This window comes from Pleurodeles waltl, chromosome 8 (assembly GCF_031143425.1).
Source record: "Pleurodeles waltl isolate 20211129_DDA chromosome 8, aPleWal1.hap1.20221129, whole genome shotgun sequence".
NCBI classification, from domain to species: Eukaryota; Metazoa; Chordata; class Amphibia; order Caudata; family Salamandridae; genus Pleurodeles; species Pleurodeles waltl.
In genome coordinates, this window is record NC_090447.1 from 376,521,421 (window position 1) to 376,539,004 (window position 17,584).

Sequence of the window (17,584 nt, forward strand, 5' to 3'; positions counted from 1 at the left end):
CTTACCTCACCTGGTTCCACTTATTAACCTATCAGTCTGCTGCTTCCCAGGTAGGCTTGTGGTATATAAATCCCAATGCATTCATGCATTTATTGAATAGATAAGTTGAGTTCACACAATTCGATAATTGTTCGACCTGAAATTTGAAACTTTTTTCCGAAAAATATATAGCACTTCACATGACAGACTCTTCTTGTGAATTTCTCAGCTACAGAATGTTTAGAAAACCTCCCTGGAAATTATCTTACACTTGCGATGTCAGAAAGATGTGAGAATCCTTTATAAACTCGAATATGAAATCCCACTCAAGATGGAAATGTAAGAGTATAGATTTAAAAATCCATGTGCCAGCTGAACAATATGACATAAAATGTATAATCCTCTACTTGAGAATAATGTAAAACCTGAGATTTAAGATTATCTAGAGCAGCGGGTCTTAATCGTTTGACTTCTGAGGACCCCCACTAAATCATTAGTAGAACCCCAGGGCCCAGAGTGACTCTTTATTGAATGCCGGGGACCCCTAGCCTAAGCAATTTCTATGATTTGAACAAAACACAGAACTATAGAAGCAAGAATACCTAACATTCTCAAATATTAAAATATTTTGTTTAATTCTCAATCAAAAAGAAAAAAAAATCAATTTTGCTTCTTTATTTGTATATACTTTATTAATTTAATTAATAAGTTTAATATTATTTAATTATTTAAATACAGTCACAGATCCCCCTGAAAAGGCCTTGCAGAACCAAACGGGTCCTCAGACCACATGTTAAGAACCACTGATTTAGAGAGCTTTCTTTTACAGGCGTAGGAAGAAAGCATCAAGACTCTAACATTAGTCTATGCATATGGGAAAATAGTGAAATAGGGGGTGTTCATTGCTGTTGACTGTATTACCTTCAACACACAGACATTTATTTCAAACTTTACAGAGGAAAGTTAGAATTTCATCAAGCCAAGCAAAATATAACCACCTTAACAAATTTATGCAATTTCCTTTAGTGTAATCTCACGAAATTTATGGAAAAGTATGAGAATTTACACAAAATGCAAACCCAGTACTTATATTTAATGTGAAATGTATCTGTGCATTCATTTGGATGTGAGGATGCATTTACCACTGAAACAAATGCAGACAGTGGAGCACACTTTTGCAAATTCAGTAGATGAAGTTACCAGCTACCTCCTACCCCATAGTACAGTCTTTTCTTAAGTGGTTTTAATCTCCTTCAAGAAGATATTTAACAAATGTTGACTAAGCCAACAGGCCTGACATGTTTATAATTAAAAGAAGTTCTTCATTAATTGCACACTTGTGTGTGGTTGAAAGGATGGGTGCAATTGTGAAAGTGCTGATGTGAGAAATTGGCTTTGGTTGAAGGATAGATAGAAAAGTGAGCATGTGGGAAAAAAGTGGGTGAGTGACAGTGCTTGCGTGGAATGGAAAGAGTGCAGAGAAAGAGGAGTCCTTCGGTTGGAAGCAAAACATTTTTAACTACAGTTTATTATTGACCTTTGTGATAAGGAAGTGGATGGTGTAAATACCTCTTATCACAGTGTTTTAAAGACATGCTTGTGGAGGCTGTAATTTTTGACCATCATGTTTGTGTTTATCTGATGTGAGACATTTTGTTGTGGTAGTTATCTGCTATGGTTTTTGTGCAGTTTTGTTTTTGTGCTGCATTGTAGCACTGTGGTGTTGACTTGTACTAAAGTTGTTGTGTTTCACTCTGTTTTGACAATTTTGTTGTGTTGTGCCCTATTATGTTTTTGATGTTGCTTTGCTTTGAATACAGTAATTGTACTGTGTTCTGTCGTTTGCCTTAGAAGTGACAACATTTCTGCTAGATTTTTTGTCAAAAGCAGAATATCCCTTTAAACTCCCATTGGCAAATAGCCATTTACTACTGTCTATGGTGGTAAAATATCGCTCCACAAGATATTCAAGTATTTAAGACACCTGTCAGCCCAATCCTGTGGGGGGAGAGAATATTGATAATTAGCACTTTCAGTGCTTTCTTTAACATAATACTGGCCCAGGGTGCATGGTTGTGGTAAGCTAAAGACACCACGAACACCATGACCTTGCCTTGCACACATATACACCACATATGCAGAGGCAGTGCAGTTTTAACTCCCTCACATAAGAGGCACCACATAGGCATCAGGAGGTTAAGCTTTAATTATCCACTGTCCAGAGGGTTAAGAGATCAGATGTGTTTCAGTCAGATGCTTTTCACCCCTGAATCTCAACACATTATACGTCCTATATAACATTCTAGTTTTATGGTTCAGTTCAAGCATGATGCTAAGTGCGACAAATCCATCCCTCACAGAACAAGTACAGAATGAGCTTGAGTCCTGCAGGCCACGCAATAAGTGGCACAATTTCGGTAGGAAAGCAGTAAATGGTTCAAAGGAAACTAACAGGACAGAGACTAGAGGGGAGGGGGAGGGGCACAGCAGGAAAGGGTCAGACGTGAAGCACAGCGTCCAGAGTCAGTCAGGAGAGTCAAGGTCGGGTGAGTCGAGGCCACACAACTCTATGTACTTTTATTCACTGTGGAAGTGACATAAACCCAACTTCACCCGTGCATTACAGACATAGTTCCGCAGGGCACGATATTCTCAAAGAAGGGGAACGGGATTTTTTCGGAATTGGACAAATTTCCGATTTTTGTCTGGTTCTGCGCTCCCGGGACTGCTTCAACTCCAGTAGCTAGCTAAAGTTTTCACTAGCGACTTTGAGAACTTACGTATAATAGAAAAACACGGACCATTCTTCTCAGCTCATCGACACGCGCATACACGTTTCATACAATGTTACTAATATCAACATATGTAATCATCTTAAGGCAGAAGCAAAGAACCTAACAATGATTGCTCGAGCCTGGCCGCTTCCGCACATCTCGTTCTTTAATATTTACAATGTTCAGGTGTACCTTACCGACTGAGAGTTTGCCTTGCGCAGTAACCATTACGTCACTGCGATGCTGATTGAACAAAATATTCCCAGCTCTAAATCGCAGAGCACTCTGTAGTCAAAAGAAGTTCAAAAGTTCGCTTGATGTGACCTTTTGAACTTTTTTTTGGTTACCTTTTCTTCACTTTGATGAATGACAATGGATGTGGGAATCTGAACCCGACCACATGCTAGGAAGAGATCATTCGGCAGGAGACAGCGGAGGCAAGAAGCAACAAGCTGGAGATACTCACGTTAGCTGTTATCAAGGACAAAGTCGGAAAGTCAAAGATGTGAACCATCTGGGCGTGGCTCAGATAGTACTGTGGCCAAGATGGCCGCTGCATTCCCACCTGGGTCGCATGTGCTGGGTCGCGTGTGCTGGGACGAAAACCCGGTATCAGATCCAACAGCATAGCAATAAGTGTCCAACTGCTGGGGCAGACTTGCACATTAGACAGTGGGCCCGAGATCTGAAGCTAGACCTAAATGAGAAAAGACACTGTAGATTCAGTCTGCATACAACAGTCGATAATGAAGGAGTGGCAACGCAGGGTCCAAGAGGGTACGGAGAGCAGTGTGAGCTTTAAGAGGGCAGCATAAGGTAGGGGAAGCAGTTCTGGTAGTAGGGGAGGGCTCAAGGGGGAGGCAACAGTGCAGAGTCAAGAGAACAGTACAGAGCTCAAAGGGGAAGGGTGCAGCAAACCCAAGTCAAAAAGGAAGATCTTCCTGGAGTCATTTTGAAGTCATCTGATGACTTTAGCTGGGCTATTCCTGTAATTATCCAGTGAAGTCATCCGAAACCATCCTGAAGTATGCCTATAGGGCGAAATATTTAAATGAGATGACTCCACAGTCATCACAGTAACTACTACAGGATGGCCTTCTGATTACTTCCTTGAAAAATGTGTGATTATCTTTAAAGACTACAGGATGACTCCATGACAGCTAGGTGCTGAGTGCAGACTACTTCATGATGACTCCAAGACAACGAGAGGATGACAGCAGATTACTTCAAGATGACTCCATGACAACAAAGGAATGACAGCAGATTACTTAAAGATGACTCAATGATAGCTAGGGGATGAGTGCCGATTACTTCATGTTGACTCCATGACAACTAGGAGATAAGAGCAGATTACTTCATGGTGATTCCACGACACCTAGGGGATGGGGTTAGATTATTCCATGAGGACTTCGTGATTACTTCAGGATTTCTTTGTACTACTTCAAAATTATTTTATGACCACTTCTGGATGTCACTTTATTACTTTACCACCCCAAGTGCTTCTGAGTAGGTTACTACGACATGATTCCATGATGTTTGCATCACTGTCACTTTTTGTGATTGATAGGTTTCCCTCCCACAGTAGTTCCTGTAGACTTGAATAGCAATGGAGTATACTAGTAAGCAAAAAGATATTAACATGTAGTGGGGGGGGGAGGCATGGGACTGGAGGTGTAACAATTAGTGTATATCAAACATCATCCAGACACACTGTAGTGGTAATACTACAATTCTAATAACTTATCACAGCAACTGTATCACAGCAACTACTAACTGATATACCATCAATTTAGAAATAACATAAAAATCACATTTTCATACATCATTCCTATTTTAAAGGGATTTGCAGCAGGTTTCTGTGATGTATAGTATCATTTTTTTTCTCTAAATTGAAACTATTATGATAATTTCACAGATGCTTAGAGCAGCACTGAGAAGCTAAGGATGAGAGAGTGTTGCTAAGTATTGTGAGTGGACTTCATATGAGTAATGAGTTGGGTGAGTGGGCAATATAATCTATGCAGTAGGGTGACACCTGAGAGTTTTATTGTGAATTGCTTTGGTGTGTATGGGTTTGCACGTTTATGAGGTTGTGTAGGTGACTGGTACAGTGTGAGTACTGAGTAGGTGTGAGCAATGTGGAAAACGGTGGTCTTTACAATGGCTCTTTCCTATGAATAATGTTATGACAAATGAAGTTTGAATAACTGATATCAGTGGTAGTCAAAGAGTACAGGGTGTCCCAAGAGGTATTCTAATTATCTGTTGGCAAGTGCTTGTGAGAGTGGTTTAAGTTGTGCTGTATTTATAAGCATATGGTTTAAGTTGCTTTTGATGATTGAGTACTATAAGTTAGTGTGGGTGATGGACTGTGGAGTTGTAAGTAGTGACAGTTACATGTGTGACAGTTAGTAAGGCAAGCAATGAGAAGTGTTCTAAATCATAGTTGGAAGTGGTACATTTTTTGTTGTGACTAAGAATGGGCTTTAAGGGTAAATGGATATTGAACTATGCAACTACACAGTGTAAGAGGATATTCATGTGGAAAGTATATGTAGAAAGCAAAGGCTGACTGCGGAGAGAAGATACTAACATGTAGTGGGTGGGGGGCATGGGACTGCAGGTGTAAAAATATCAAGCTAAGGCCCCATATGTCAAGTGTTGAGTCCTGTTTGTGGATGGTAGAACAGTAGAGCACAGGACGGAAGAGTAAGGATATGGTGTGTGAAATGTGTTGTGCAGAGCAGATTTGGATAGGAGATGTGAAGAGTGCATGTAAAGAGCCCAAGACACAGTGGATGCTGAGAGTGGATATGGAGAGCTCCTGCGAAGAGCATAACTGAAGATCAGATCTGAAGTGGGAGCTAGCAGCTACACAGCAGTTTCAAGAGATAAATAGAGAGTTATTTTGGAAGCTATAGGTGAGCAAAAGTGGAGTGTCAATGGATGTTTAGTGAAGATGGAAAGCTGATATAGTGGGAAAGAGTGGATGTAGAGGGTGAATTTAAAGGTTAGAAAGTTCACAAAGAGGGAACTTAAATGGTATTACTATCAGTTGTAATGGGGAGAGAGAATTAAAAGGGCTAGGAGTCGGTGAGTTTAGTATTTAACAGATAAGGTGGTGTAGAGGTGGATGTACTGCATGGAGAGTAGAAGTGGTGTTTGGAGTGGCTCGTCGAGAACAGATGTACAGGATTCAGAGAGGATATGAAACTTGGAGAGTGGATGCAGAAAGCTTAGATCATATATGTGAGGTAAACAACAGATGTATATAGTGGATACAGTGGGTGAACAATGTGTGTAAACTAGCAGTGCAAGTGCTGGGTAGAATACACATGTGGATAGTAGAGATCAAACATGCAAACAAAAGTGAATGTGGGGAGTGCATGTACAGAATCTAGCACGCATGTGGAAAGGAGATATCTGAAGGAGAGTGGATGAGCAGGTGTCAAAGCTGATATAAAACGTATAGTAAGTTAATGTGATGAGCAGATATGAATAGTGGCAGTGCCACATAGATGGTAGATGCGAGCTGTGTAGTGCAGGTGTATAGGGTGAAAAATGGATGTAGAGTCTGTACAGCCAATATAGACAGAAGGATGTGACTCATGGGCAGACATACAGAAGGAAGAGGGTACATGTGCATAGTAGAAACAGCATGAGGAGCGTGAAAAGGGAACTACTGGGTACCGAGAATGTAAATGGTGAAGATAGCAAGTAATGAGTAGAAAGATAACAAGGAGGGTAGAAAACATATTTGGAAGCTAATGAGTTTTGTACAGAGTGGCAACCACAACTGGAGGTTGGAGAAAGCATGTGCTGAGAACTATATAAGAGCAGACGTAGGGGTTAATTGTGCTGGGTGAAGAGTGTATATGTCAAGAAGAGTGTTTATGTATGACAAGGGTGGAGAGCCAATGTACGATGTTGGTGTAGGAAGTAGAGGGCCAAGAGCCTATGTATTGCACGGAGTGAAGATATGGTGTGCAGAGAGAGGATGGGGGAAATAGATATTACACATGGCGAGCCAATGTACATGATGGACAGCAGAGGTGGGACTTAGAGAATTGATAGAGAGGGGTTACAGTGGATGTATAGGATGGAGAACACATTTAGAGGGTGGAAATAGAGAGTGACAATGAATGCACAATGGAGGGAAAGGAGCAGACATGGATCATAGAGGCTGCATATGGTAGGTCAATTTAGATTATTTAGAGGGTGGACAGCCGATACAGAGAGGAGCACAGTTAGTAGTCAGATGAGCAGAGGTACAATGTGAAGTAGATGATCATGGTGGAGAGCTGATATACTGTGTGGTTAAGGGGTTTGGAAAGTGGAGGTGGACTTCAGGTGAATAGGGTGGAGAGAGATGGTAGTGCCTACATTGCAAGGAAAACGGGTATGGAGAATACATGTGGAACACAGTGGGTGTATAGCATGGAGAGTGCATCTTAGAAATGGAGAGCATTTGGACAGGATAAAACAGGCAAGTGCAGGTTGTAGAGTGCATGTACAGGGCAGGGAGTGGATGTACAGTGCAGAGTGGTTGTATGATGCAGGGAGCAAAGGTTGACAAGAGAGCAACTGTGAACTTGAGGAATGTGGTGGACATATACACAGGTTGGCATGCAGATGTTGGAGGGAAGAGTACAGAATGTGGAGGGCACAGTGCAAGTACATTTAGAGGTCAAATGCATAGGCTGGAGAGTATTATGGATGAGCAATCTAACGTAAGAAGCAAATGTATAGAGTGGAGAGTTAAGGTAGTGCTTGAGGAGAGGAAGGATAGGATGTAGATAGCAGAAGTACATGGAGAGTTGAGGTGAGACTTGGATAGAGGATGCAGATGGCTCTGAATGGATGTGAAGGGTGGAGAACAGATTTAGAGAGTGAACAATGGATGTATTGTTGAAAGTGTATGTGAAGACCACACATGGAAGTGAAGAGAAAGTTTAGAAAGTGGATATTTAGCATAGAGAGGGTAGGTATAGGGCTGACACCAAGAGTACAAGGTTAAGCAGATAATGAGGATAAAAGCAGCTATGCAGCCTGATGAGATGGTTAGGAGAGTAGATGTGCAATGTAGAGAGAGGACATAGACATGGTAGAGCCTGCACTGCATTTGCTGTATGGGTGTGAAGAACACAAGAGCGTAGACAACAGAGAATGAAAATACAGGGTGGAGAGTGGGTGTACAGTGTGTGCATGAATAGGGTAGAGAGTGCATCTTGTGGATGGAGGGCAGACAAAGGGTGGACAATTCATGTGAGTGTCAGAGAGTGTATGTAAATTTTGAAGAGTGGATGCAGAGGACATATGTACAGGGTAGAGAGTGGATGCACACAGTGGACAGCAAGTGTGAACAGTGTAGTGCATATGTAGCTATCGCCCTTCCACACAAATTTCATGAACTACCCTATTTTGCTTCTGCTTGAATCCCCCTGTGTTGCCCCCCCCACTTACGCTTCCCATCTTACTTCTGCCTGCTCACCCTCCTTCCTCCATTGCTTTGCCCCCCCGTGGCCCCTCCCCAATACTTAAAAAAAAAAAAAAAAAACATTTTTGATTGATTTTGTCTTTTTAACAATCTAACACAGATCAGTAACTAAAAAGAAAAAAAGCAGCTGAGTCATGTTGTTGGTACACACTTGCATGGCTCGTCTGCCTACAAAATGATGCAGCCGAGAAGAAGTTTCTTTGAAGTCTTTTAGATGAACTTTACCACAGCTTTCAAGCTATATATTTTACAGGTGCCAGGACTCTTAAGGTAATACTGCATAGATGCTTATGGTGTCAATTACTGTGGAGGTGTGTTGACATCTAGCTCATGCAAAAAAGAAACTAAAGTAATGCCTGCAGTGCTGGGGCACTTCTGCACACAGGCCCTTTCCTGTGCACGTCTGGCATCAGAGTGGAGCCCTGGACCTCCGCTTTCTTACCTCCATACTCTGGTGCTGCACAACGCAGAGTTCACTGAAGTCTGCCGTGTTTAGAAGCATAACGTGCAGGCAAAACACAAACCCATACTCTGTATCATCCCAAAATTGATCCCAGCTGTATCAATTTATATGAAGCAATTAAATTAATATTTCAATTGAGCTTTAATGCCTTCATGTCTCAAGATCGTCCTATGATTACTCTGCCTCACCTTGCTGTTTCTTGCCAGTCCATTTTCACTATTTCTCCCTGCCACTATTTCTCTCTCCATGCCTCCTGTGCCTCCCTTCCACACCTATACCCACTGTTCCTGCTGCTCACCACTGTGCAGTGGATGTTGAATCGCCAAAATGCCATCGGTAGTGGAAGCAGTATTCAACACCTTTTAATTTCAGTGACATCACAGAAAAATATGTTATCGCCTTTGACCCTGAATCTTGCCAGGAAGTGAATTCACAACACCATAACCCTGTTTCCATCACAATAACTCACTTTGCTGAAGTTCCAGAGGAACTGTGTGATTAATAAAATAACATAACACAAAGAAATGATGATTTTGGATACTACCATTCAGGGTGCTGACATAATACACCAAGGAAACATCACTAATTTATCTTTGTCTTACATGAAAAAATATGTGTTCCCTTGCAGAGGAGGATAGAGTGCTACTGGGAACCTAAATTATTACCAAAAAACTGTCATAATGTTATGGTTACCTAAGTGTCAATGAGAAATGTACTGATAAATAATAAAGAGTTGAATTTTTATTTATTTTTTAAACCAAAAAACAGTTCTGTCCAACTGTGGAAGTGGCTTCATCAAATGGACTTGCAGTACATAAACCTGATGGCCTGAATGAAAACTGGTGGTTTCAATTCTGTAATGCGGTTGGTAGGAGCTGCCAGCTCTCATCTGTATTATTTGTGATAGCACTATAACCACTGGCCAATGTCCTGGGTCAGGACGCCCACTGTTACAACGGGCTTGTGATTAATGGCACTGCCCCCAACCTACTGCTATATGATGCTGTTCATGAGATTCATGACTGAAGATGTGCAGGGGGCTTTTAGAGCCTCTGAGCACTTTGGTGCAGTCGCAGGTCTACTGAAAGAAGTCCTGTGTGTATCCTATTACTACAGAGGTGGCCAAACCTGTTGCATTTAGGCACTCCCTGCGTCATGAATTGGTCACAATTAAGTACTTAGGGCTCCGCAATTAGTGAACAGAAGAATGGCTTGTAGACAGTAACTGCCAGGCTCCACTGCAGGATGAAGACTTGAAGCCCAGTAGGAAGAAGGAGGACCTGACCACCACTAAGCAAGGAAACAAAAGTGACATGGGAGCCAGCCAATGCTAAGTAAAGGTAAATTATGGGCGGGCTCTACATTTTTATTTTTATGTACAAGACATTTTCAGAAGTTTCATGGGCTTACCTATTCATGTGAACCTGTACATTTCAAATCATACTATACCTCGGGCCACTGGAATTAAGTGGCAGGAAGGACAAAGTTTTGTGATAAGAAAATCCAAGTTACGTGGCATAATGCAGCACATTTTGTAATATCTCATTATTTTGCCACTTTATAGATTGTAGCACTATTTGAGCAAAGGTTTCAGATTATTAGTACTAGTTTGTTGTCAAATGCAGCAATCAGCAACAGAAAGGTGGCCTTCAATCTTTGCAAAGGGCTTATCTATTGTGTGGCAACAGAACTGACTATGTTCTTAGTAACATTTGAACTGCTTGAGCTAGAAGAAAATGTTTTGGTAAAAATGTACAACCCTTGTGGAAGATGATGGATTATGTGGAAAATCCATACTTTTTTAAAAACCACTGGACCATTCACACTTTTTGGCACACATTGGCATTTTAATTACTTCATGGCAGAGATTAGGAGATACAAACAGCTGTCTGGTTTATTTTGTGAAAACGGATCTGGGGCTGCAGCAATAGCCAGGAACTGGTGACTGCCGCCTCGCCCTACTGTCCCCGGCAAGACTGGAAAATAGCATATTTTTTAGGCAAAGGTCTCGAGTATGGAGCAAGGTGCTAAGCCCTCTGTGTAATTTATTACATCAGCTCAGTAAAAGGGCTCCACACTTCTCACTAAATATTGAGATACCAGCATAACGGAATGAAGAGAAAATCATAAACTGTTTTGCCACTGTTGCTCACCAGTTTGTTGTTTGCAATGCTGAAGCCACAATCCAGGAGTAGGAGCTTTGCCGAGGGCACAGCCCGTGCCAGTTGAGAAACATGCTTATACCAGAAGGTTGTGCTGCAAATAGCGACTGCAAGACAGGACGTGGAAAAAGCCACAGCACTCCATTTCGAAGATTGTTTGTGTGGGGAAGCGCATGGCTGCCTATAAAATTGGTAGCAAGGGCAAGTTTGCCCTATGTAGGCATTGCGAGTTATTACACAATCTCCTTTGGACAGTACAGCTGTTTTCAGAAAATAAAGGTTGAAAAAGTGAAAGACACACAATACTGTGTTAACCGTGGACAAATACGGATACTAGTCAGCAATTGTTCAAGTTTGTAGCAGCCGATGTTATAAAGTGTGTGCGACCAAGTAATTATGAACAGCACAAGCTGTACAGAACTGTAATGGGTACTTTTTAAAGGACCAAATGCAGCGCCCGACTTTTCAGAAAGTTAAACATTTATTGAGCTTCTAAAAGTAAGTTCCCAAGTTAGCCTCTAATTACTTTGTAGCAAATATTAAACAATGCACGAAAATGCTTCAGATTTTAAACAGTATTTTGAAACTGGAATCAATCCCGAAAACAAAGAAAAGTACAGTGTCCCACAATCGCATTACTGGATACGCTCGACAAGAAAACAATTTAGCGCTGATGAATTTACCTCGCAGAAACTCACGCAACAAGGACTGGTGAGACTAGAGCTTGAAGTAGTGTATAAGCTGTAATAGAAAGTGTAAATTAATGCCATTATTCTCCTTGTCTCGGACCTCATTGATATCCTGTATTTTAGCGTGTTCCCACAAACGTTGGCCGGCGCAGGCATGTGACGTCACTTCCGGCGCCACCGGAAGTGCGTTCAAAGACAGAGCAGCTGAAATCACTGACTGCCAAATTGATGCAGATACTTGAACCAAAGTCAGCAACTCTGACCGAATGCTACATTCTCTAAAGTTCCCTTATTTTTCGTGTTCCACCGAAAACGTCCTTAGTTATTTCAGGTTAAGATGCTGATTCATTTTTTTCAATAGTTTTTTGTAAATGTCTACACTATTTGCATTGTGTTGTGTCATGCGTGGTTTACACAGGAATGTGGAAATTAGGTCAAAACAAGAAATCTGAGTAAATTGAAAGCGACATAGAAATATATTGTGATATGTGTCATGCCTGATATTTTACATACAACACATTGCATTCCGGAACTTGTAGTTTTACTCTTATGTACTCAAACCCCCAGAATTCAACAAGCATCCAGCATGTTTTGAATGGGGAAGATTGTGTGAAAACAATATCACTATTTTCTTGTTGCGACCTTAAACTTTGCTTTTGATTGGTTCTCCACATACACCATAGTGCATACTGCACACCGTGCAGGGGTTTCTGAGCCAATTAAAAAATAAGTACAGCGAGGGGGAGCCTCATGCCTAAACCACATTGCAATTTAGTGCTTGAGAAATAATCAGATACTCATTTTCAAATAATCCTCAAATCATCAGAAATAGTCTAGTCAAGTCAAGTCATCAGCTACTCATTGCAAAGTCATCCTGAAACCATCAGGAACACCACAGTTTCTAAAGTAATCAAATGGTCTTTTTCACGTCATCCTCAGATCATCAGGCTCAAGTTTCTAAACTCTGCTGATGACTTCAAGAGCTTGATGATGTCGGATGATGAGAAAATGACTTCTAAGGTAGTTGGATGATCATCCAATGACTCTGGGATGGCTTCTAAAGTAATCCTGTTTGACTTGGGAAGGGTCCAGTGTGGGAAGGAAGCAGCGCAGGGTCAAGTGGCGGAGATGTCGCACGTCATCTTTGAGCCCTGCCTCACAGCCTATTCATCTGCGTCACTGGCCCAACTGGCAAGACAGACAAGTCATACACAACATAAGATGTTTTCCAAGATCTTGAGATCATGCCAACTTTCTAAGGGTGTTTGTGGCATGGGTATTATGAGGCTTAGCAAGCACTCGTGGTGTTATTAAAGGCGATATTGTAGGTGAAATGACAGCAGAACTGCAAGCCCATGTACCCTTGGCCATCTTGTGTGGGGTTTATTTATGAACGAGTGACGTACGCAAGCGCTCGTGCTCAATACTACAGTAGCTGTGATGGTGGGGACACAAGTGGTGCCCTTCTCTCTCATCCACTCTTCTACACAAAAGAAGAGGAAGAGCACTTTGGGGACAACAGAATCGTCTGAGTAGCAGGCAGGTAAGTACTTCACTGGGTCCAAAGGGAAATAGTTCTGAGTGCATGGGAGCATTTTAGGGAAACATGAATGGGAACAGCATAAGGTTCATGGAATGGAGTGTTGCCTTGTTTAGGATCTTCCTCAAAAGACAAAAGCAGCAAAACACACCCTCCCTTTCATAACACATGGTGCAAGGCAGCAACACTGTAGTGGCACCATTTCTCACCATTACTTGTAAACTAGATGGTTGCTACTGCCATCAACAGAGCATGGTAAAGAAATTGCATAGCTGGTGACACAAATGATATAACCCCCTTCATCAAATTGATGGGATAGATTCTACACCCTAGTCCTTTTTTCTCCCTTCAGTACTTACAGAAGCAGGTTAAGCGAAAGCAAATAACTCTATTAAGTGGTAATACAACATGTTCAATAGCGGGTATGTGAGGGAATTTACTTGCCTGCTGATGCTATAAGTCCATAGTATTTGGCCTACAACATTTGGCAAAGTTACCCTGCCAATTGCTGCTCTACCTCTTTGTGGCATCGCCCTGAGTGGCCTACTCGGAGTGGGATTACACTTGCAAGGGATGATCAGCTTTCCAAAGTTTCAAGATGCTATATGTCTAAATTGCCGCTGAGGACTGCTGCTACTTGTGCCTCTCATTTATTCTCCTATTGCTCTGGTTTCTCAATGGGGACATCACCTATTGTGTCTATTACATGATCTCTAGGGCAGGCGGACTATGATGCCCAAAGTTGACAGAAGACTGGCTGGCTCAGGGAGGCTTCACATTTCTTTTGCATTACATTATTTGCATTCTATAATAAGAAGGTACATTGTATGTCACCCAGGCTGGAACTGCTAGCCTTCTTTATTTTGATTACTTATATTAGTAGTGAATATTTGTAGCTTCACTGGGGGTGATCCTCCTGTAGGAAGTTGGCTCTGTATGCACTATTTCAAAGTAAGGAATAGTATGCACAGAGTCCAAGGGTTCCCCTTAGAGGTAAGATAGTGGCAAAAAGAGATAATACTAATGCTCTATTTTGTGGTAGTGTGGTCGAGCAGTAGGCTTATCAAAGGAGTAGTGTTAAGCATTTGTTGTACATACACAGGCAATAAATGAGGAACACACACTCAGAGACAATTCAAGGCCAATAGGTTTTTGTATAGAAAAATATATTTTCTTAGTTTATTTTAAGAACCACAGGTTCAAGATTTACATGTAATACTTCAAATGAAAGGTATTGCAGGTAGGTACTTTAGGAACTTTGAATTAGCAAAATAGCATATACAGTTTTCACATAAATCACATATAGCTATTTTAAAACTAGACACACTGCAATTTTCAACAGTTCCTAGGGGGAGTAAGAGTTTGTTAGTTTTTGCAGGTAAGTAAACCACCTACGGGGTTCAAGTTTGGGTCCAAGGTAGCCCACCGTTGAGGGTTCAGAGCAACCCCAAAGTTACCACACCAGCAGCTCAGGGCCGGTCAGGTGCAGAGGTCAAAGTGGTGCCCAAAATGCATAGGCTTCAATGGAGAAGGGGGTGCCCCGTTCCGGTCTGCCAGCAGGTAAGTACCCGCATCTTCGGAGGGAAAACCAGGTGGGTTTTGTAGGGCATTGGGGGGGACACAAGTCCACACAGAAAGTACACCCTCAGCAGCACGGGGGCGGCAGGGTGCAGTGTGCAAACATGCGTTGAGTTTGTAATTGAAATCAATGGGAGACCAAGGGGTCTCTTCAGCGATGCAGGCAGGCAAGGTGGGGGCTCCTCGGGGTAGCCACCACCTGGGCAAGGGAGAGGGCCTCCTGGGGGTCACTCCTGCACTGGAGTTCGGATCCTTCAGGTCCTGGGGGCTGCAGGTGCAGAGTCTTTACCAGGCATCGGGATCTGAGGAGCAGGCAGTCGCTGTCAGGGGGAGCCTCGGGATTCCCTCTGCAGGCGTCGCTGTGGGGGTTCAGGGGGGGCAACTCTGGCTACTCACAGTCTCGAAGTCGCCAGGGAGTCCTCCCTGAAGTGATTGTTCTCCACAAGTCGAGCCGGGGGCGTCGGGTGCAGAGTAGCAAGTCTCACGCTTCCGGCGGGAAACGCAAGTTGTTTAAAAGTGGCTCCTTCGTTACAAAGTTGCAGTCTTGGGTGAACAGACCCGCTTTCCTCAGGAGTTCTTGGTCCTTCTAGAGCAGGGCAGTCCTCTGAGGATTCAGAGGTCGCTGGTCCCTGGGGAAAGCGTCGCTGGAGCAGTGTCTTTAGAAGTGGGGAGACAGGCCGGTAGAGCTGGGGCCAAAGCAGTTGGGGGCATATTTATACTCTGTTTGCGCCGGAATTGCGTCGTTTTTTTTTAACGCAAATCCGACGCATAGCTAACTCCATATTTATACTTTGGCGTTAGACCCGTCTAGCGCCAAAGATCTGGGAGTTAGCGTCATTTTTTAGCGTGGACACCTACCTTGCGTTAATGATATGCAAGGTAGGCGTTCCCGTCTAAAAAATGACTCCAAGGCATGTGCGCCTTATTTAAACTCCCGTGCAAAAATGGCGCACGGGAGTGGGCGGGTCAAAAAAAATGACGCCCAGCCGCTTTTGCGTCATTTTTTTGCGCCTGGTCAGGGCAGGCGTTAAGGGACCTGTGGGCTCGGAAGGAGCCCAGAGGTGCCCTCCCATGCCCCCAGGGACACCCCTGCCACCCTTGCCCACCCCAGGAGGACACCCAAGGATGGAGGGACCCATCCCAGGGAACTTAAGGTAAGTTCAGGTAAGTAATTTTTTTTTTTTTTTTGTGGCATAGGGGGTCCTGATTTGTGCCCCTCTACATGCCACTATGCCCAATGACCATGCCCAGGGGACATAAGTCCCCTGGGCATGGCCATTGGGCAAGGGGGCATGACTCCTGTCTTTGCTAAGACAGGAGTCGTGTCAATGGAGGTTGGGAGTAAAAAAAAATGGCGCAACTCGGGTTGAGGCAGATTTTTTGCCTCAGACCGACTTGCCCCATTTTTTGACGCCCTAGCTCCATTTTCCCCTACGCCAGCGCTGCCTGGTGTGGGTCATTTTTTTTTACGCACACCAGTCAGCTCCGCCGGCTAACGTCATTCCATAAATAAGGCGCCCGCATGGCGCTTTGGAATGGCGTTAGCCGGCGTTAACATTTTTGACGCACAACTGCGTTGGCGCAGTTGTGCGTCAAAAAGTATAAATATGGCCCTTGGTGTCTCCGTGTTCTCTGCAGGGTTTTTCAGCTTAGCAGTCCTCTTCTTCTTAGGTTGCAGGAATCTGAGTTCCTAGGTTCTGGGGAGCCCTTAAATACTACATTTAAGGGCGTGTTTAGGTCTGGGGGGTTAGTAGCCAATGGCTACTAGCCCTGAGGGTGGGTACACCCTCTTTGTGCCTCCTCCCAAGGGGAGGGGGGCACATTCCTATCCCTATTGGGGGAATCCTCCATCTGCAAGATGGAGGATTTCTAAAAGTCAGAGTCACCTCAGCTCAGGACACCTTAGGGGCTGTCCTGACTGGCCAGTGACTCCTCCTTGTTTTTCTCATTATCTCTTCCGGCCTTGCCGCCAAAAGTGGGGCGGTGGCCGGAGGGGGCGGGCAACTCCACTAGCTGGAGTGCCCTGTGGTGCTGTAACAAAGGGGGTGAGCCTTTGAGGCTCACCGCCAGGTGTTACAGTTCCTGCAGGGGGAGGTGTGAAGCACCTCCACCCAGTACAGGCTTTGTTACTAGCCACAGAGTGACAAAGGCACTCTCCCCATGTGGCCAGCAACATGTCTGCTGTGTGGCAGGCTGCTAGAACTAGTCAGCCTACACGGATAGTCGGTTAAGGTTTCAGGGGGCACCTCTGGGGTGTATGTTACAATAAAATGTACACTGGCATCAGTGTGCATTTATTGTGCTGAGAAGTTTGATACCAAACTTCACAGTTTTCAGTGTAGCCATTATGGTGTTGTGGAGTTCGTGCATGACAGACTCCCAGACCATATACTCTTATGGCTACCCTGCACTTACAATGTCTAAGGTTTTGCTTAGACACTGTAGGGGCACAGTGCTCATGCACTTGTGCACTCACCTATGGTATAGTGCACCCTGCCTTAGGGCTGTAAGGCCTGCTAGAGGGGTGACTTATCTATACTGCATAGGCAGTGTGAGGTTGGCATGGCACCCTGAGGGGAGTGCCATGTCGACTTACTCGTTTTGTCCTCACCAGCACACACAAGCTGGCAAGCAGTGTGTCTGTGCTGAGTGAGGGGTCCCCAGGGTGGCATAAGATATGCTGCAGCCCTTAGAGACCTTCCCTTGCATCAGGGCCCTTGGTGCCAGGGGTACCAGTTACAAGGGACTTACCTGGATGCCAAGGTGTGCCAATTGTGGAAACAAAAGTACAGGTTAGGGAAAGAACACTGGTGCTGGGGCCTGGTTAGCAGGCCTCAGCACACTTTCAAATCAAAACTTAGCATCAGCAAAGGCAAAAAGTCAGGGGGTAACCATGCCAAGG

General features: G+C 43.6%; 1 long non-coding RNA gene across 3 annotated transcripts in view; it reads right to left on the reverse strand.

The window, feature by feature from the left end:
* LOC138249978 (uncharacterized) overlaps window positions 1-11,704 on the reverse strand; it is a 134,256-nt gene extending 122,552 nt beyond the window's left edge. For all 3 annotated transcript variants that reach the window (XR_011194875.1, XR_011194876.1, XR_011194877.1), the window contains exons 1-2: window positions 11,559-11,704; window positions 3,220-3,450 (exon numbers count right to left, since the gene is read on the reverse strand). This is a non-coding gene — a long non-coding RNA (uncharacterized lncRNA). The remainder of the gene's footprint in view (window positions 1-3,219; window positions 3,451-11,558) is intronic.
* Window positions 11,705-17,584: the final 5,880 nt, after the last annotated feature.